Genomic DNA, 21,868 nt, shown 5'->3' with positions numbered 1-21,868 from the left:
ACTTGATCTAGTACACTTTTGTATTCCCATTTATACATGTTGTTTTTGCAGGTTTATCACTTCAGTGGGCATTGGAACTGGTAATTTTTGGCTATCGAACTCTACCTACTTCTAATATCTACATTTGTGGTTTTTGTCCCCCTCTGCTTACCGTCTAGTCTGTATTTTACTTGTTTCCCCATGTCTAAGTTGGTATACCTTGCTCTTTTTCTTTCCAGTTGTTCGTATATTCAAGGTATCTTCTTGTATCATGTTTTTGTGTCCTCGTCCGTTGGATTCAGCATTACCCACTTTTTACAGTTTAAGCTTCATCACTATTGATTTTTCTGAAGAATGTCCTTCTGATATCAAATAATTTTTATTTTTTTTGAATTCACAACGTAATACACATTTTATGGCAAATGATTAAAATTTATATTTTTGATATTTAACAGTACTCGAAGTAAACTTTATAAATCTGATGATTTATACTTAAAGTGTATGTAGGTGGGATGAAAAGCCGACGATCAATGGAAAATTTTGACCTTTCGTATTGAAGATATGGATTTTTTTCCCAAAACACACAAAAAAATTAGGTCTTTTGGGGAAAAAAATCCATATCTTCAATACGAAAGGTCAAAATGTTCAACTGATCGTCTGCTTTTCCTCCCAGCTACATACACTTTAAGAATATATCATTAGATTTATAATTTGTCATAAAATTTGTATTACATTGCGAATTTCAAAAAATCAAAATTATTTGATATCAGAAGGACATTCTTCGTATTCAGAATGCAATTCGATATGTCTGATGTGCTCTAATGTCCCACAATAAATACTGTCCAAACGTTCATACCCCACCCCTTAATGTAACAAGAATTTCTCACTTAGCTTTCTAATTTTATTGATCATTGTTTCCAATGAGGAAATTGTGAGACAACTACGGACGTTACAGGTGATCACACTATTGCTTTGGCGTTTTTACAAGTTTTTGTACATACTTCTTCGAGTTCCATGACATATGTGACTGGACACTTCGAATCAGCCGTAAACTCGGCCCCGGTCAATTTTGTTTTATTTCGTGTTTAGAAAATATATATCATAAGCTTAAAAAATAGTATATCATTTGACTTCAAACGATATCCAGAAGCGGGGTTATGGTTTGTTGAACTCTGCTCCTTCAACAAAATTATCCCCGAATCAACGAGGTACAGGAATGTCCTCTCATTGTTAATTGTTGGTTATACATACCCAGCCAAAATACAATGCAATTGTAACGCACCACTTGAATTGCACAGGATTAAGCCAAAGCAAACAAAGACTAGAGCTATTTAATGATTTTATATGTAGAAGATTATTATCCTCTTCAGCATTAGGATTATTGATTGGTTTAAACGCTATCAAATGAGAAACATGTCGCGCCTAATTGAGACACCTATGAATACGACTTGCGGCACATTTTGCACTGTATCTCAGAATACAATTTGCCGAGTTTACGGCTCATTCGTAGTGTCCACTCACATATTCTTAATATACATTTTACAATTATGAAAGACTTCGACTTGCTCGTTTTAAAACTTTATATACTTAACTATGAATATAGTGTCAATCATTATACATACATTTAAACCTTACTTTATTTCACTTTCATACATATTACATACTAATGACCCCCGGGGGCACTCAACTATAATTACAGTTAAAGCCATAATAATTATACAATTTACGTCGAATTTATATTTGTTTTACCATAATGCTGAAATACTATATTATATATAGACTAGTCAACTTAGGTAAAATAATGGATGCACCTAGACAAAATTCGAACACCAATGTTTTTGCTAACTAGTGACTCTAAACATCCTCCTGAACAACATATCCAAAAAGGACAAAAAGGAATAGGGAAAAAATGCAAATTTGCATAGAACAAAAAATGGTCGCTTAAATATGGCTCAAATTTCAAAATTGTTCGATTGTGGGTAAAACCCATACCAATGTATATATTCCTCTTATTTATTACGATTCAGAAAAAGTAATAGTTTGACTATTTTCGATGTACAGGTCTTGAGTTATAGGTATAACGGACTTGTAAAAACAACGAATTTGGCTGTGGCTGATTCCCTTTAAATTCATATTATAAGATTGTTAATTATGGCTTTAATATCGTAATATTTTAACTATCACGAATCATTTTTACTTTTTTGGTAATTATATTCTACATACTTTTGAATAATCAATTAAAACTTTTTTTTCAATTCCAACATTACTTATTGTTAGATTATTTGGCATTTTGTACATTTTAAACTACCTTTTGTACCTATTGTGTGCATTTTGCCCTATGGGTCACGACTTGACAATAAATCAATATCAATTAATCAATTAATCAATCAATTAATCACTCAATCAAACAATCAAATACATTTCCAATTATAAGAATCATAATGATACATAATACAGAAACTTACCCCCCCCCCTTAAATAATAACCATTATTCAAAAACGGGCGATTGTATTAAATATCTGTAAAATGTGTTGGAAGCAGAATTTTTCTGCACATTTTGACACCTCATTTGTAGCAATTGACTAATATTGACGTCACAGCGTACATTTAAAACAATGTAACCCAAGATTGGAAAGTTGCAGTAAATTGTATTGATTTTGTATTCAGTATAATGGAAGGAAATCTGTGTAATGATATCTGAGTGTTTTTGTATTGTATGTAAGTGCAACTTTCAACTTTCATCTGGACCTCACTACATTAAATTGACCGGTGTTTTATTGTTTTCTGGGCTATCGTATCAAATGAGGTGTCAAAATGCGCAGAAATAAATTCTGCTTCCAACGCATTTTACAGATTTGTAATACAATAGACCCTTTTTGAATAATGGCCATTATTTAAGGGGGTTAGTTACTTTTTTTGAGAGGTTTATATTAATATATACTTTATATACTTAATATGAATATCCAATGTCAATATTTACTATATACATTTCAAACTTACTTAATTTCACTAATACAGCCAGATCATGAGATTAACAGCGAACCGAACAATATAATAAACACTATATTTACAGTTAAAGCCATAATGTACGATTTCATTCAAATTTCTTGTTTTTTACGCATGCTGAAATACTATTATTAATAACCAACAGGAAGGGTTCATTTTAGTCGAAATAAAGTGAAAGCGACCCCATTTTAGTCGTTTAAGGTGGCGTTTTATGGGGAAAGTAATGTCGTATTGGCTACTATTACGACTTTATGTCGTTATTGCTCGTGTGACTTACAAAACAACGGATTTGGCTGATTCCCTTTAGATGAAAGTTAGATGTGTAAACATTACAATATAGCAAAACAATCAGGATTGAAAAAAAGAATTCATATTATAAGATCGTTAATTATGGCTTTAATATCGTAATATTTTAACATGTTACTAACACGAATCATTTTTAATTTTGATATTTGTTTATTTTACAAGTCCTTGTCTGACAATTACGATCTGGATGTCTACAAGTATGTCAAGTTTTACAAGTCAGAGATTGGGCAAGACCGTCCCAACACAAGATCAACATGTGACACCTTGCGCCTTAGGATCCCCTTCTGCAAAACGGAAGCTTTTAAGTCCAGTTTTTTTAACCGCATTGTGCCAATTTGGAATCAGCTTCCCCTTAGTGTTAGGTCCTCTTCATCTTTTTCTGTTTTTAAAAGCAATGTGGTTAATTTTTTGCATTCTCATTTTGAGTTAAATTTTCGGCCGGCTGACATTTGTACGTGGGTTTCCGTATGCAGCTGTGCTATTTGTAGGGTGTCTTAATTAAATTTTTGATCTTGAGGTGGGATGGTCTTAGAGGTGATATGCACCTGTTCATCCCAATCCTCTACACTGGTATCTCTCCTACATGTGCTGGATCCGTGGTGCGTTTTATTCACATGTATATATATATGTCTTTTATACTTTTACTTTGTGCAATATATTTATCCATCTTTTATCTAATTTTGTTATTTGATATTGTAACCAGTGTATGAAGCCAAATAAATAAATAAATAAATAAATAAATTCTACATACTTATGAATAATCAATTCAGATATATTATATTTAATACCAAAATTACTTATTGTGAGACTATCTGGCATTTTGTACATTCTAAAATATTTATACAATTAGCCAAGTAAAAATATACCAGTTAATGGATTTGTTGTGTAAACATTACAAATATAGCACAAAAATAAGGTTTAAAAAATATTTACCAATTTCATATTATAAGATCGTTATGGCTTTAATATCGTAATATTTTAACATGTTACTATCAGGTATCATTTTTAATTTTTTGATAAATTCTACTAACCAATCAATCAATCAATCAGTCAATCAATCAATCAATCAAACACATATCAGATGTTATACATCATATAAATACAGAATCTGCATTCGAATTTTTGTTTTAAATTACACTTTTAATCATACTCCCTAAAATTACAAAACATTCCTTCACATAACTTGACATTCATTTTGTTGATTTGTGAATAGAGGATATTCTTCTCAAAATCATTTTGCTTTAGTCAAAAATAAGCACATTTTCCAAAAATTATGCTTTCAGAAAGAGTTACACTTTTCAATATCCTATAGCCTACATGTACAAAAACGTTCTCGATATCAACGTGTGTCCGATAACGCAGTCACCCCATGCAATCATCTTTCAGTATAAAACAATGATTTATTGACACGAATCTGGACATGAATGGGGTTTTCTTTGAAGTTTTTATTCACTAGGTGTTTCAAAAATGGTAAAATCACTACAGGGATCTAGAGCGACGGCTCTCTTGTTTTAAGGCACAAGTGAAAGACGAAATGGCCATCAAAGATCGCTTGATTTAAGAGTTTGTATGTAGGCATCCCAACCTCTTAATTCTTGTTGGCCACATTGTGATTATGGAGCCTTCATCCAAGAAATCCATCACTTAAGATCAAGATGCAAGATGCTTCAGTCTACCTATTTACAGGTAAATTTTCACCCTTGGTCAAATAAGATCAGATTTTCCCTCCCCAGTGATTTTATCGTTTGAAACAACTGCTGATTAAAAACATCATAGAAATCGTCATTTGTGTCAAAATAAATTTCAACAAATCATTGTTTTGTACTACATAATAGTTACAGGGATCAGAAACAGAAAAGTAAAGGAAAAGAAACTAATTAAATCAATCATAACATTGATATCGAGAACGTTTTGGACATTAAATGTATGGGATGTTGAAAGGTGCAACTTTTTCTTATATATATATTTTTTTTAACAAATAAATTGTTTTGGGACAACTTTGGGAGAGTAGCAAAACGATTCTTCTATTCACAGCTTTTTGAGTTTTTCAAATCAAGAAAATGTAGGTAAAGTTGTGCAAATTTTAGGGGAAGTTATTATTTTTGAAACCTGTATTAATGCCTGCTATGTCTTGACATAAAAAACGGGTTTCAACAGAACTTTCAATCTTTCTGTCCCGAGTTCACCAGATATATATTTTCCGAGGGACAGTCTAACCCCTGTCACTCCTCTGGTTACGCCACCAAGTATAACAACCACAGACTACTACAAACCATGTAGCAACAGTCAAAGTCCCCGTGCATTGTGTGCTGTGAATTCTCGCATATTCATGAGGGTCGGTTGTTCGATCGTGCCGTGCCTTCGCGTATACGCGATAGAGCGTTGCGTGCCTTCGCGATTATTATGATTACGCTAAAGACCGTAAAAATACGCGGTAAGTGCGTAGCAGTTTCGCCTGTCGCATTTCATGGAACAATCGACCCTCATTAACAGGTGATACTGAACCTTGTGACTGCTTGTACGCGGTCTGTTATCTTTTTTGTCCATGATTACAACCTACTACTTTGACCATTTGAGGCGGATACCGTGGTTACAGTGGTTTTTCTTCTTTTGGTAGTTCCTTGTTTTTTCTCCAAACCACATCCAAACGCTTTGCGGTAAGCTTGTCTGTATCTCGGATTGCTTAATCCATATACAAGAGGATTAACTGAGGAGTTGATGAATCGCAAGCAAGTGCCGTAAAATTGTAGCTTTGTATTTAGATATCCATCTATAAGTTGAATTTTGGACTTTGAAACGACTCTCAAGAAAGTTGTCCAATTGGTAACCTCATATGGTAACATAAGTATAAAGAATATGGTCCCGTTAATAATGAGCATTTTTGCTACCTGATTTCGTGTACGTCGCACTTCATTGTGTCTTTTCTGATTTCCTTCGCCCCCAACATTGCGTTGACCGAGACGTATGACGACCAAACAGTACAGCACTATGTTTAAAATCAAATTAACGATAAAGAATGACGTTTGGATACCATAGATTACGGTATTCCAGTTGTAGATAGAGTGCGTGTTGTCTTTATCAACGCAAACTGTAAGAACATCTCCAATGTAAGCATTTGCAATCTCTTTCAAACCAGGTGGCCACAGTATGCAAAAAGATTCACTTTTAACCGTAGACATTGAACTGAAGACGCCCATTGTAGCAGCTGTTAACAAGGCCACGGCAATGATCATCGATGTGTATTTTTTACCGCCTACTATACGATGCTTCAGAGGATGACAGATTGCCATGTATCTTTCGAAAGTCACCAGAGTAATCATGCAAATCGAACCATAAAATGTCAACTTGATCGAGAAATTAAACGACACACATTGTGTATTTGTGAAATATGGCGCTTCCTGGATAATCATAGGATTGCTTGACCAGGTTTTCAATATATCAACGCTGGAGCTGATCAGAAACATTACATCTGTAGCGGCAAGGATTCCTAAATAAACATTGGTCACTGTTCGCATTTCACGTGCCCGAGCCAAAACAAAAAGAAATGTTACATTGATCAGAATCCCCAAGAATGCAATCAACGGGGACACATAGAATTTAACGGCGTAAGAATACCGATCAAAGAAAATCCCAAGTCGAAGAGAAGATTGGGTGAAACATGATACCAGTTAAAGGCTCTATATTTTCCCGCTACCCACAATTCGTAACACGATGTATCAAGCCATGGATTGTGAGGAGGTGCGTTATCCGTCGTAGAATCATTTCCAGGGCCAAAAGATTGCCGTGTAGAAAAGGTAGGCCAGTAATTTGTCGTGGTTTCCATTGTGATGAAACAGAGAACAGTGGCAATGTAGCAAGAAGATAATGAGCCGGTACACTAAACGCGTTTTCCAATGTTGTCCGTTCTGACAGCAACTTCTTATATACTTCACTGCCTTGTTAAATGCATGAAATTGTACGCAGCCGCGGAAAATTTTCATAGTGAGCATATTATGTAATGCTGAAACGTAGCACGTTTTCGGTTATGTTTTGCTCATAATCATTTGTTACTTGTAGAAGCTAGTAGAAACTAAATACATGCGTTGTATGTAACTTCTTTGCTGAAGCCAAATTTCGTAATTATTTCACAAGCCGATCTGGTCTTTTGTGGACTACCCCGTAGTCCACTTGCCCATTGTGCATACTCTGGATATTGTATTTAAGCTTAAAACTCTGATTTAATTAATGTGTGCACAATTGATAGATTTTCACATCTGATCTTTTCAGTCACCCTACTCCCTCTCTTTGTTAGCTTCCCAAGTAGACTACTGACTTTGCCTTGCGGTTAAGATTTGTAACACGTGGCTCTATGGAGAGTTAGGCCAATTTCTGGCCTAACTAAAATTGGCCATGATGTAATGCATCTTTAAATGGATCTGCCTTGTGATTGGTCGCCCATATCTCGCTATGGTTTAAATCTTCTGGGCCCGCGCCATTACCATTAACTACACCGTACACAACTGTCTGTGGTATTTGCGGCGCTTTTGTGTTGACGCGAAAGTTAATCTCTCATCAAACATCTAGCGCGGATAGCGCGTCTTGTACTATACCATGCTATTATATAGTACTTGTGGTTAATGGACTGATAAACAAGTATGCTTGACAGTGTGTTTTTAGAGAGCAAAGTCCAGAGGGTAAAGTTCTGCTTACAATTCAAAGTCCATAGTCGAATTTTCGGGGTTCGCTATCAATAAACTGGCAGATTCCAAAATCAGAATTGTTCAGTATTAAAGTGAGCCATTATAATTATGCAAGATAATGTTGCATTCAATTACTTTTATTGTCACTAATCATCTGATATTTTTAACTCTTTATGACCATTTTACTATTGAATATTTTAATTTTAATAAACATCAGTATAATTTTGAGTTCAACGAAATGGGTTCATCATGACTAATAATAACATATTTTTAATAAAATTCGACTATGGCATAGTCTAGGTCTTTTGGGGCGTGACACCGCCTAAAACGAACACTCCTCGACTCTATTTGTGGGTTACCAAATCGGAACTAAAATGTGGCCAAAGCATTAACTGATTTCTAAATGAAATATTGTGTTGATCAGTTGAAAAAAAAATTACGGTTTATAAATAATTTGCTCATTTAATTTTACGTGTAACATTTGCTGAGGAGGACGCCCTCACTATTTTTTTAAAATTCTGTTTTTTACACGATTGTAATGTATTTTAGTAAACTTAGATACCCTACAAAAATCAAGACTTTAGGTGCTGTATTGTTTTTCAAAATCCGAGATTTTGAATAAACCATCTGAAAAAATCGGTTTATTATTACGATGGAAATAATAGTCGAACGCGTATGCGATGTTCAAAACACAGTACGTACATGGCGTGCGGGATGGGATTGTACCGTGACACGACCGACGGAGTAACACGCATTTGGCGCTGGTAGTAAATTCTAATTTTCTTTGCTTTACCTCAGTTATTCGGCTCAAAACGAAAAGGGAACATATCTGTCAGTAAAAGCTAACATTTTTTGGAACAGAAAACTATTCTTGCGGAAATGTTACAATAATAGTAATAATTATGTTGTTTTTGTTATTGACATGCATTAAGGTTCAAAAATAGACATCGTGGTTTTGGTGCATTGTGAAAAAAATTATGGTGAATATGTATAGGATAATGGCCAAGGATTAGACCATTCGTGGATAAGAATGACCGAGCCGCTTGCGTGGATACGAATGACCGAGCCTCTTGCGGCGAGGTCATTCTTATCCACGAATGATCTAATTCGTGACCATTAACCGACTTTAATACACACCTAGGACGTCGCGCTTTTGTTTTATTGAAATAGGTTGTTCATTTACAAATTGATCATTGCTAATTGATGCCGGACAATGCATATCAAACACAATACAAGTGCGAGTGAAAAATACATAAGAGTATCAGCTTTTATGTAAAATTTCTATAGAATTACCCATTACGATCCAGGTGCTTAGTTCAAATAATCCTCCAGACATCTTCTTGAATTATAAAGATTTTTAAAAATGTTATACACCAAGAGTGTGTTTATAGTAAGTCAGATTACCCAGTATTAAGCGTATTAGCTCAAGTCGAATAAACGTGGATTCGTAAAATACTTCAAGTGATTAGACAATCAATTATGTCCACTTCTAATGTGTATTTAAGTATAGTATTTATGGTAGCGTATTAGTTATTACAAAATTTCGCGAAGTGACCCATTTTTCTAATTTATGGAATTATCCACATACATGTGTGACCTTAAAAATCGTTGTTTTTATCGAATAGGAAGAACAGAAATAACAGTTTGGTTGCATTCGTCTATCATTATGTAAGAATGTCAAGAACTTCGATCCAGACAGGTTTTCAACCATTATAGTTTAACACTAAAAATGCAGTGTACGTCATGACTATCCACACGTGCTGAGATAGGCCTACTTGCCTGGGCCGGCTATCTGCAACAAACAAGGAAAAAAGAAAAAAGGTTATTTTCAGATGAGATTGGTGGTTTGGCGTTTAGGGGTAAATTAATGGTATTAATGGTATTAGAACATCAGAAAAAAGACTAACAAATGGCAAAGAAATTTTCAAAAAACTTTTTATCATGAAATGTAAGGAATAAGTCATATTATTTGTCTAATTCAAATTTAAAATATATGTAAATAGCGCCCTCAATTTGCGCTCAAATGAACAGTTTATATTATAAAATTACAACAAACAAGCAGGACAAGATGAATAATGTGATACAAAAACGAAAATCTTTCTTAAAAATAGCTTTAAAATGTATGTGTGTTAGTGTTATAGCTGTTGGTATTGTCCAGGTCTAGAATTGAACATTATATAATTTTTTTGTTAGACAAATTAATAAAAGATCACGTCAAACAATGGGAGAATATGGTCTTTTTTTGACCGAAAAAGCATTAAAAACCTTTTTTTTTTTTGGCCTTTTGGATTTTGTGTGTGTGTGGATGGAATCGTCCCCTCCCCGCCCCTACCTACGCCCCTGCAGGTTAAGGTAATGTTTATGTAGGCTCTATTCACGTTAATTTTCTTTGTTTTACCTCCAGTTTGGTGACATATAGCGCTTATTCAACTGCTCGCAGTACCGTATCTCACTAATCCCGTAGAACGTATTGTACACAAGTACAAGGGTGGTTAATCGGTACGCCTGCGGGGCAACCGCAGCACTGACTTCACTACCAAACTCGAGATTAAATGAAGTAATGTACAGTGCTCAAAATAACCGCTGGCCCGGACCAGTAACTTTCACTGTCGGGCCAGTGTACTTTCTTTCTGCCTTTTTGGGCCACTAATTACGTAAATTCTTATTCTACGAATAATTACGTACAATACATACATAAATTATTGCACTATATCACTCATAAATAAATTCTAGACAGTTTATTTGTTGATAGCCATTTATCATTTTTACCATCAACCTCTCACGGCTCCGCTTGCGCCAAGCCGTGAGCTGACTCTTAGACTCGCCGATTTAGTTATGGGGTGGACCCAATAATGTGAAGTATCACGGCACAACATGGTGTTATGTTGATGAAAAAATGTATTTCCTACCTTTAATAGTGTTTAAGTAATATAATTTATGTATGAGTGATATAAAACAAATATTAACTGTCTTAAATTCGTGTAATGGTCGAATTATAATCACTCGGTGAAAGATGTATTGTTCCATTCCACTCGTCGTACCGGCTCGTGGAATGGAACAATCCATCTTTCACCTCGTGATTATATTTCGACCATCACACACATAAACAATTAATATTTGTAGGTGGCACACAGGATCACTCAAAGTGGCAAATTTTAGACATTGTTTTGTATTGTATCTTTAAAAGTAATGATGATAAGTACATAAAAGTATACATTTTCAGAAAGAAAATGACACAAGGAATCCAACTAGCACGGCAAATTTCTGCAAAAATTAGCACTTTTTGAGAAAAGTGCTAAAATTGATTTTCCATGCCAATTTTTTTCGGTCCGCCATAACAACTTACCCTAAATATCAAAATTGACAAAAATGGCATATCTGTGTTCTAAAGACACAAATCTAGAAAGTGTTTTCTCAAATTTATGAATTTTTTCTTCGTTTTGAAAATATACCTTAAATTATCTCAAATTTTGGTCAAAATTGAAAAAAGTCAAATTTTGATCTTTTTTGACCCATATTTTAAAACGAAGAAAAAATTCAAAAATTTAAGAAAACGCTTTCTAGATGCGTGTCTTTAGAACACAAATATGCAATTTTCGTCCATTTTGATATTTTGGGTAAGTTGTTATGGCGGACCGAAAAAAATTGGCATGGAAAATCAATTTTGACGCTTTTCTCAAAAACTGCTCATTTTTGCAGAAATCTGCCGTGCTTGTTGGAATCCTTGTGTTATTTCCTTTCTGAAAATGTATACTTTTATGTACTTATCATCATTACTTTTAAAAATACAACACAAAATAATGTTTAAAAATTCCGACTTTGAGTGATCCTGTGTGCCCCCTTAACGCCAAAAACAATCCCGACATTTCCTCCGGTTGTCGAAAATGTTTTGTTATGTAGAATCATTCCTGCAAGGGGTATCAAAATGGTTGGTACCCATCAATTTTGATGTTTATTGAAATGCAAAGACTGTATCCTCGAAATGCAGCATTGGATACTCTTGAAATGTCCAGAATGTATGATTTATGACTTGTTATACAATTGATGTACAAAATATTTGGATCTTATGTTGAATTGTGATGCGTCAGACGCATCTAATATCAATGAAATTTGATGGGTACTAATCATTTTGATACAGCTTGCATTAGAATCGAGTTGTCCAACTACTCGATCAACGCACACTCGCCGCCTTTGCTTTTAGTTTTATTTGGACATATCGATATTTGTGTACATATCATGAGTTGCGTTTCTTGAATTACCGGGTGTGTGTATTCAACTCTATATTAATGAATGACTTAATGTGCATGATCAACTGAAATTTTGGGAATAAACTTTTCTTGTAGATATCTACTCAAACATGACAAACATTCCATAAAAAGACATGAAAGAGGATGCTAAAAAAGGTACTTTGTTTACAATAAAGTTGAAACTTTTTTCACACAGTTATGTGTTTATTTAATTTTTTGTTAACTAGTGCAATAGCTGTGATGGCAGCTGTGAGATCACCAGCAGCACGAGAGCAATGATGACCCTTTTGACTTTTTCACATGTTCCCATCATATCGAGGATTCTTTTTACTACTTTTGAGCCCAATTTGGCATACTCTAACGTTTGACCCCCATACGACCTTTGACCGCGGGTGACCTCGATTTAATTTTTTACGTGTTTACCTTCTACGAAGGATTGTACCGACCAAGTTTAAGCCCAATCGGGCGAAATTTAATTTTTTATGACGTTTGAAATGAATTGTGCCAAGGGTGGTTGTGGATTAGGGGGAGGCGGATTAGGGGGGCTCACATCGTAAATTTGATCTAAAATCCCCATTTAATTGAAAATTTGAATCCAGTAAAGAAATGTCTAAATGAACTCTCAGGCCTCTAGACCAATTTTATGATACATAAGATCATTTAAAAGACTAATACTTGCTTAGAATGATTGTAAATGTGGGAAAAAGGGGGTTTAAATATCCCCGATTTTCATTTTTTTTTTTAAAGGTGTCAAAATGCTCAGGAGGATGAACCACTTCAAATGAGACTTGTAGGTAAAATGTTTGAAACATTTCACTTTTTTACAATGTAACACAAAGGCACCCCAATTTATGACACAGGACCTTAAATAAATCGAATCTGATCTGAACGTATTAAGGGATCCAGAATGAGCGTTTATTGCGTTTCGACAGTATTTTTTGTGGGACATGAGAGCACCTCAGACCTATCGAATTGCATTCTGAATACGAAGCATGTCTTTCTGATATCAAATAATTTTCATTTTTTTAAATCACAATATAATACAAATTTTATGACAAATTATAAAAATTTGATATTTTTCAAATTTTGATATATAACAGTCCTCGAAGTAAATTATATAAATCTAATGATATATTCTTAAAGTGTATGTAGCTAGGAGGAAAAGCCGACGGTCAATTGAAAATTTTGACCTTTCATATTGAAGATATGGATTTTTTCCCCAAAAAGACCTAATTTTTTTGGTGTTTTTGGAAAAAAAAATCCATATATTCAATACGAAAGGTCAAGATTTTCAATTGATCGTCGGCTTTTCATCCCACCTACATACACTTTAAGTATAAATCATCAGATTTATAAAGTTTACTTCGAGTACTGTTAAATATCAAAATATCAATTTTTAATGATTTGCCATAAAATGTGTATTAAATTGCGAATTTCAAAAATCAAAATTATTTGATATCAGAAGCACATTCTTCGTATTCAGAATGCAATTCGATATGTCTGATGTGCTCTAATGTCCCAAAATAAATACTGTCCAAACGTTCATTCCCCAGCCCTTAAGGGAACAAGCCAAAAGGTCGATGACGTCGTATAAACGAAATTAGTTTCGTAATCCTGAAATGTTGAAAAATTGCCAGGGCTCTTATAATACTTAAGATTTCACACCACCAAATAGTATATATTGAATTTCACTTCTCAGAAAAACCCATTGATTCTGAATATAAGCATTAAAATGAGCAGAAATTTGCATAATTTTAGCCAAATTTGGATTGGTCATGATTAGTAATATTAATTCCTGCAAGTGTACCACAGATGGGAGAGATCGAATAACTTTTAATGATTTTAAGCAGCCTTTTCTTTACAGAAACACCGGCATGGTTTTGCCTGAAAAATAGGAAATTCCCAGACATCGTAGACTTTGAGGGCCAGTCGTAAAAAATAATGACGGTCAACCTATATTTTTTCCCAGCCAGAGGGATCAGGCAAGGGCTGATTTCAACCATCATAGCTGTCGCTTAAAACTGAGTCGCTCCTGTGAAGAAAAAATGACGTTTTCTTAAGGCAAATTTAGCACATATCTCTATGGGACTCTGATTTGGTGGTGTGAGATCTGAATGGAGCTGTGTGTGTGAGTCTCAACTTTTGATTGAGCAAGTTAGCCCTGTGCCTAATTCGTGTTTGGATTCACCGAAGAAGTGCATTGACTGAATTAATGTAATTAAAGGCTAAAATTGAAGAGAACTGCAACAGTTGCTACTAATATACCAGTGCTAAGGTGAGTTTATGACCCAAAATGTGTGTTTGAGTGAAAGATTCCATTTCGTAGAGTGACTTAGGCCCATGCAATGTAATCATAATATTTTGTAAGCTTACATCATCAATGGCATGCAATGACTCAGTGCCAGATAGAGAAGACATTGCAGTATGGTGCTAGGGTACTGGTCGGAACTCATGAAATAGGCGCCTGGATCAGGTAAGCTTACGGTTTGTGGGTTGGTGGGGGAGGCTAATTAAGCTTATGATTCCACTACTGGTAACCCAGGTAATGTTTACAATCATGATGGTATGCAATGACTCAGTGCCAGATGTATAAGACATCAGTATATGGTGGCACGTGGGCTAGGGCACTGGTTGGAGCTCATAAAATGTGTCCATGGATCAGGTAAGCTTAGGGGGGTTAGACTTAAGATTTCACTAATAGGCCATATAATTCAACACTTATAATTCAGACATTGTGGTCATGTTCTTCTTTGTTTTTGTGTGTCTGCCTGGTTACTTGTCCCTCTTGACTGTAAATTGCTGAAAGCCTAAGTCTTGGTGAATTTTGAACATGGTAATCACAATGCTATCTTCAGTAGATAGCAGATGTCACAGACACAATGATTCTGCTTGAAAAAAAAATTTAACCAGCTTCTTGCTCAAATTATGCTAAAAATAAGTTAATTAGATTAAAATAGTCTGAAATTAAGGATAATCAGAAACATGTTGCATCATTCAGATTTCACACCACCAAATAGTATATATGGTTGTGCGCCCTTGAATTTCACTTCTCAGAAAAACCCATTGATTCTGAATATAAGCATTAAAATGAGCAGAAATTTGCATAATTTTAGCCAAATTTGGATTGGTCATGATTAGTAATATTAATTCCTGCAAGTGTACCACAGATGGGAGAGATCGAATAACTTTTAATGATTTTAAGCAGCCTTTTCTTTACAGAAACACCGGCATGGTTTTGCCTGAAAAATAGGAAATTCCCAGACATCGTAGACTTTGAGGGCCAGTCGTAAAAAATAATGACGGTCAACCTATATTTTTTCCCAGCCAGAGGGATCAGGCAAGGGCTGATTTCAACCATCATAGCTGTCGCTTAAAACTGAGTCGCTAAAAAAAAAAAAAAATGACGTTTTCTTAAGGCAAATTTAGCACATATCTCTATGGGACTCTGATTTGGTGGTGTGAGATCTGAATAAGGAATTAGCTAGACAATGGAAATAATAGGTTACCCCTATAATGTAGGAACGCTGTGGAGGGTAAATAAAGTTCCGGCATTTCCACAAAAGTGAAGACCTATTACTTTTCTTACACTTTCTTGATCCGCCATTGTGTAGGTATAACTAGTGTCTTCAAAAAGGGAAATCTAAAACACAACATGTTATGATATGTTATACGTACGAGTACGAGTATACATGTATTTATAGGAGATGGCTGATTTGAGATTCCCAAAACAACCATATCTATCAGCATGATCAAGCGCGTATCCACGATTTGGTGATTGGTTGTACATCTTGTTACTATCCTTCAAAACCGTGGGGCAGGTACTTCTGACAGACCCGGGAATATTTAGCAGAGGATCTGTAGTGGCATTTTTGTCTATTTTGGCCACAATCAAAAGCTATAAATTTCAGCCCGGAATATCAGACCCTTCTTAGGACGTTTTTTTTATGATTTATTTTTTAGTTTATTGATACTAGTTTTAGAGGCGATATACAATGTAGCCTACACATGATGATTTCTATAGCATAGGGTTCAAATTTTTATAGGTTAAGGTCATATGTTTAATCAACAGATTGAGTGAGATATATCTCACACAATATCACGGGTCGTTGGATCCCAAGATAGGATCATTATAACAATACAATGAATAGATTTCGTGTTATTGTTCCTAACTACACAAAACAGCAAGCTGATCTGAATTTCATATTGAAAGGAATGATTCATATGACTTGTATACACACTCATAAAAATGACTTGTTCGCCTTGTGTGCGCAATTCAAAAGGAGTAAGTTTGAACAACTCAAAAATAATGTAAAAGTTGCCAAAACTAAATCCATTTTAGGTATCCGAACTTAAAAAATGCTGAAAAAGCTCAAAAGTTCCGTCAACTAATCAACTTTGTTGGCATTACTTAAAAAGTTGATGTAAGTCGTTGCGTCAACTTTTAAGTAATGCCAACTTCTGAATTCAAGTTCAGGGAACTTAGAAAATAAACAAGGTTCAAAGAACCAATTAGTTGAGTTATTGTAACTCAACATGTAAGTTGATGTAACTCGTTCATATTAAGTTACTGGTACTTATTGTTTTGAGTTATTCCAATTTGGTACTTTGTTACTTAATTCACGTAATTGGATCATTTTCTGCACAATTAGCAGTATTCAAATATTTATTTTTGTAATCATTGCAAAATTTTGTTATACTATAGCACACCTCTAGAAAATTATGCTAACCTAGTTTCAATTTCTGAGTTGTAACAACTCAATAAAGTAAGTGCAAATGAGTGCGACCAACATGATATCGAGTCAGCGTTACTCAAAATTGTACACGACTTACATCTACGAACAATTTCTATGAGTGTACAAACCGGTGTAAATAGGGACAGGAGATAACAGAAGTTTGACAGATTTTCGAGGTTGTGCAATAAATATGATTCCTGTGGAGGATAAAATGGGGGGGGGGCATTTTTGGGCAGCCGAAAAGGGGGAAGCAAGTTTTGGCAAGCTGAGAGGGAGGGCAAGCTATTTTATATACATTCAAGGGGTGTCTTTTAAATAGAACGCTCTAGAAAGGATTAGAAAAACTGTACGGAAACGCTTAAATATGCTAATTTACCTGCGCTCGCAATAGGCATAGGCCTATATAAGTATCTACAGCATTTAAGGTTTGCATCTTGGGATCCTACAAATTTGGCCTGTACAGGGGGAGATTTTTTTGGCAGGTCGTGAAGGGGAGTGGGACGATTTTTGGCAGGCCGAAGGAGAAGGAGAAGGGCAAGCATTTTTTGGCGCGCCGTTTGGAAATTTTGACCTCACCATTTTCTGTAGAACTCGGGTTTGTGTAAGTGGTACCCAGGGGCGCACCGAGCCAGAGGTGCAAAATTTCCCAATCGTCCCACTGACACGCTGCTAAAAATGACTTTACCTGGACAAATGCGCTGAGAGCGCACACATTTAGCCATTTTAATGCTGAATTGGGCCATGGTGAGGACAAATTTGGCCTAAAACCGGTTCAAAGGAAGTTGAACATTACAACTTTTGGTCAATTTTGTCCCGGTATTTCGAGCCACTTGGACAACTTGATATCGAATAATGGTTCGTTTTATTAGTCAGGGAACTGTAAGAATGTCCATCGGTATACATGTAAGTCGGAAAGCATGTTCATCCAAATTAAAAGGAAGGTTTTATTTCAAACTGTAATGGTGACCCGCAGGTCAAATTGCTAGAATTGAACATTAAACACACCTTAACAGACATACTCGGCCACACGTGCTCCACATAATTAGTAAGGTTCGTTTCTGCGAGGATTTCCCCCATAAATTTAGCGAGACGGTGCCCCTCCCTCCGTGCTTCAATCGCCAATGACGGTTATATATATATATATATGATGGAACATAATTAAAAAATATTAGTAAATGTTTTCCAAAAACGGTTATGCACAATTTGTTTTGTTTCTTTGGGGTTTTTTTAAAGTCATTATTATGAGACATTCATCAGACCGGTATTTTTGTACAAACATAATCGAGTATTTTACCCCCCCCCCAACAAAACACAATTCGATACACCGTGTATTATAACATTATTCATAATGTTAATTATGACAATAAGCCAATTAGCCATTGGAAGTTTGCAATGCATTGTGGGACATTTTTTGCAGTTTTTGGACACTTTACCCTCTGACCTATTGGGAAAATTCAGAAAACTTGTTTTTTGTGCGTACAAAATATAATCTAAAATGTTTTACAATAATGAATCAAACCCAAATAACATTATTATTGAATAAATAAAATTAAGTACTTTTAATGATATTCATTATGACAATAATAAATTAATTAATATTAATTATTGCAATTTCCCCGATATGCCAGAGATCAAGGTGTCCCAAAACTGATCTCAAAAACCGGAAGTTACAATGGCGATTGGGCTTATTGTTATTGATTATGACATGTTTTGATCCCCTCCAAAAACAAAAAGGATATTCCAATAAGAGCTGAACAGATTGCCTTCAATGGATACTGAATACAAGGCAATATATCTTCCAACGTTCAAATATTTGGTTGCTTTCATTTAAATATACGCTGCGACATCGATATTGAGGCCATTGCAAAAAAGATGAGGTGTCATAATGTGCAGCAATAAATCCTGCCTCGCATGCATAATCCCACATTAGGCATTCAATCAACCGTTTTGGAATAATGGTCTTTCATTAAAAGGGGTAGTTACTTTTTGGTAGATGTTTACTTACTACTGTAGTTGCGATATACTTGCTATTATGGAAATTTCGAACTGCACTCGCTGATACCTGAAACAAGTAATAATAATAATAATACTAACACCACTACTACTACTACTACTACTAACACCACTACTGCTATTACTACTACTACTACTACTACTACTACTACTACTACTACTACTACTACTACTACTACTACTACTACTACTACTACTACTACTACTACTACTACGACTACTACTACTACTACTACTACTACTACTACTACTACTACTACTACTACTACTACTACTACTACTACTAGATGGATCAATAACAACATCAATCGCTTTGAGAACTTCAGAAGGTTTCTGGCGAAACTGTCAGCAGAAAAACGTAAGTTTTTTCCTTTTGTCTGTTTAATCAACAGACATGATGAACCTCTTCAGGCACTGGTAGTTTTTTGATCATGATTCGATATTAATGTAAATGATTAAAATATGATTCAATTATGAATACATTATAGCCTAAAAAGTGAAGATCAATACGTTAAAGTGTTAATATTGTTGACACACGAACGTGTTTAGTCACTTTAAACACATATTCAAATCTTTGATTCTTTTAGGTGTTTTAACATTAAAATGTGTTAATAAAATGACGACTCCATACACCTTCACTGCAAACGCGTTAGCTAAAATGCGTTCAAGTGTTGATTATGTGCGTTCATGTGTTTATTAAGTGTTACATTGACTTATGTTCGTTTTTATTTTATTTTATTTTATTTTATTACATTATGTCATTGGGCCTGTTATTTAATATGCCCAACAATAATAATAATAATAATAATAATAATAATAATAATAATAATAATAATAATAATAATAATAATAATAATAACAATAATAATAAATAAATAAATACATACATAAATAAATTATTAATTGATAAATAAATAGATTAAATTAAATAAACGAAATTAATTAAGTAATAAATTAATTAATCAACTAATTAATTTAATCGGTTTACTTACATTCTGGAAGAAGTTTATGTTCAAGGTCACAATTTTTACAGTGATACCTTTTTTCTCGAACCAACTCTTTGACCGGTGCTGCTTCTGATTCAAGCATCGATGAACTGAGAGTAACTAAAATAACAAACACGATGAACACCTGGGTTTTCATGGCTGATACCAAATCTGTCTTCAACTTATCTAATATAAAGGAATATGTTGGAGTTCAGCTGTGAATTACTCTTCGAATTAAGTCTGATGAATACTGTTATTGCTATGAGTATAGGCCTACGTGTTGTTTTTTTCCATATCTATTTAAAATCAATTTGGTTTCCATGCCTCCCAAACTGAAAATGAGCAGTATCCAGAAGTATTTAACATAGGAGATACGGCATTTTAAATTGTAGGAGAAAATTAGACTGCTGCCCTCATTCGTCAACTTTCTGGATTGACACTACGAAGCATAAAACAGTACATGCGCAGTGTAGACGGCTGATGGAACTAGTCTATGAGAAAATTGTACCCAATGGCTAATTCCATTTAAAAATTACACCCCTTGTGAAAGATTTTGGAATTCCAACCAAAAGTAAGACCAAATTCAACAGTATAAATGATTTCAGATCCAACCAATTTCATCCATAAAAAGTGTTAAAGGTGTGCAAGATGTCGGTAATCTGAACAAAATTGATTTTGTGCATGATTCAAATGGATTTGATAAATTTCAATAATCTTAACATATTGGTGCAACTGGAGTAGAGATGGCAGTGACATCTTTCGTATGGGGTGTGTGGATTTTAAATGGAATAGCCCAATGTCAGGTGACTACATAATCCATACTTTCAATGGCATTGCATCAACTAAAAATTTTATTACATTATACCGAATTGACACAAAGAATACATGGATTTGTGTACAATAGAGCATAGATCCTGAAAGGAAAGATATATCCAGGTGGTGGCCGCATTGCATTCTCTAAATTCAGTAAATTTTCATCGTCAACCGTGTATTTATGGGATTATTTTGAAATTTTAAAACGCTTGAAATATCACAAACAAATAGGCCTATGTTGATAAATAATATAAATACAAGCTAAAACCGTTGGTGTTCGATAATGAACCCCACAAAACTAACCGACTATATTGGAAAATGCCATACGGCCGGGCGGTTTCACAAGTTGCCGGCTCGATCATGTCATCCGCCGCCTGGATATAACCTACTTTTTAATTCAGTTGACTGTGCGGGGTCATGGTCAGACACAATCACGTGCCCTTGCTCTTCTTCGCGGAATCGCGTAATGATAATAGTAAATTGCGGTAACCTACTTTGACCCAGTTGACTGTCCGGGGTCAAACATGCCTTTTTCGCGTCATAATAATAGATAATAAAGTTATGCTTCCAATTTTGTGACAAACAGAATGTGTGATTATTGCATTGTTAACACTCTCTGAATTGTTTATTTTGTACGTGTCTGCACGCCGCTTGAAATCTGGAAGCTTCTAGAGTAGAGACGCAACCGATTTGGCTGAAGCCAGGCGCAATCAGCTGCTGCCACAATATTCATAAATGCAGGGATGCGAATAATCGTACTATACTCCAATTTGCTGTCTCTTCTAGAGTAGAGACGCAACCGATTTGGCTGAAGCCAGGCGCAATCAGCTGTTGCCACAATATTCATAAATGCAGGGATGCGAATAATCGTACTATACTCCAATTTGCTGTTTCATTCTTATTTTCGCGTATTTGTGCGTATCATCGAATGATGAGGTGACAATATCTCGTCATGTTGAATTCCTAGGGATGATCTTAGTAACAAGGAAACATTTTTAATCAACCTTGGTAGCCAGATCTCAACAATGAATTGCCCATCCGAAAGATTTCAAGCGGTATGCAAAAACAGTTATCGCATAAGATAATGATGAGGAAGAGTTAAATTT

General features: G+C 34.8%; 1 long non-coding RNA gene across 1 annotated transcript; it reads right to left on the bottom strand.

The window, feature by feature from the left end:
• Window positions 1-7,904: 7,904 nt before the first annotated feature.
• On the bottom strand, window positions 7,905-20,196 carry LOC140164081 (uncharacterized). The gene is made up of 3 exons (XR_011860488.1): window positions 19,956-20,196; window positions 18,956-19,012; window positions 7,905-9,762 (listed from the first exon to the last, which is right to left on the bottom strand). It is a non-coding gene; the product is annotated as an uncharacterized lncRNA (long non-coding RNA).
• Between the last annotated feature and the right edge of the window lie 1,672 nt (window positions 20,197-21,868).

Source organism: Amphiura filiformis, chromosome 11, assembly GCF_039555335.1.
Source record: "Amphiura filiformis chromosome 11, Afil_fr2py, whole genome shotgun sequence".
In the NCBI taxonomy this organism is placed as follows: Eukaryota; Metazoa; Echinodermata; class Ophiuroidea; order Amphilepidida; family Amphiuridae; genus Amphiura; species Amphiura filiformis.
Note: the sequence above shows the minus strand (reverse complement) of the source record. Positions and strands in the feature narration are given on the sequence as shown.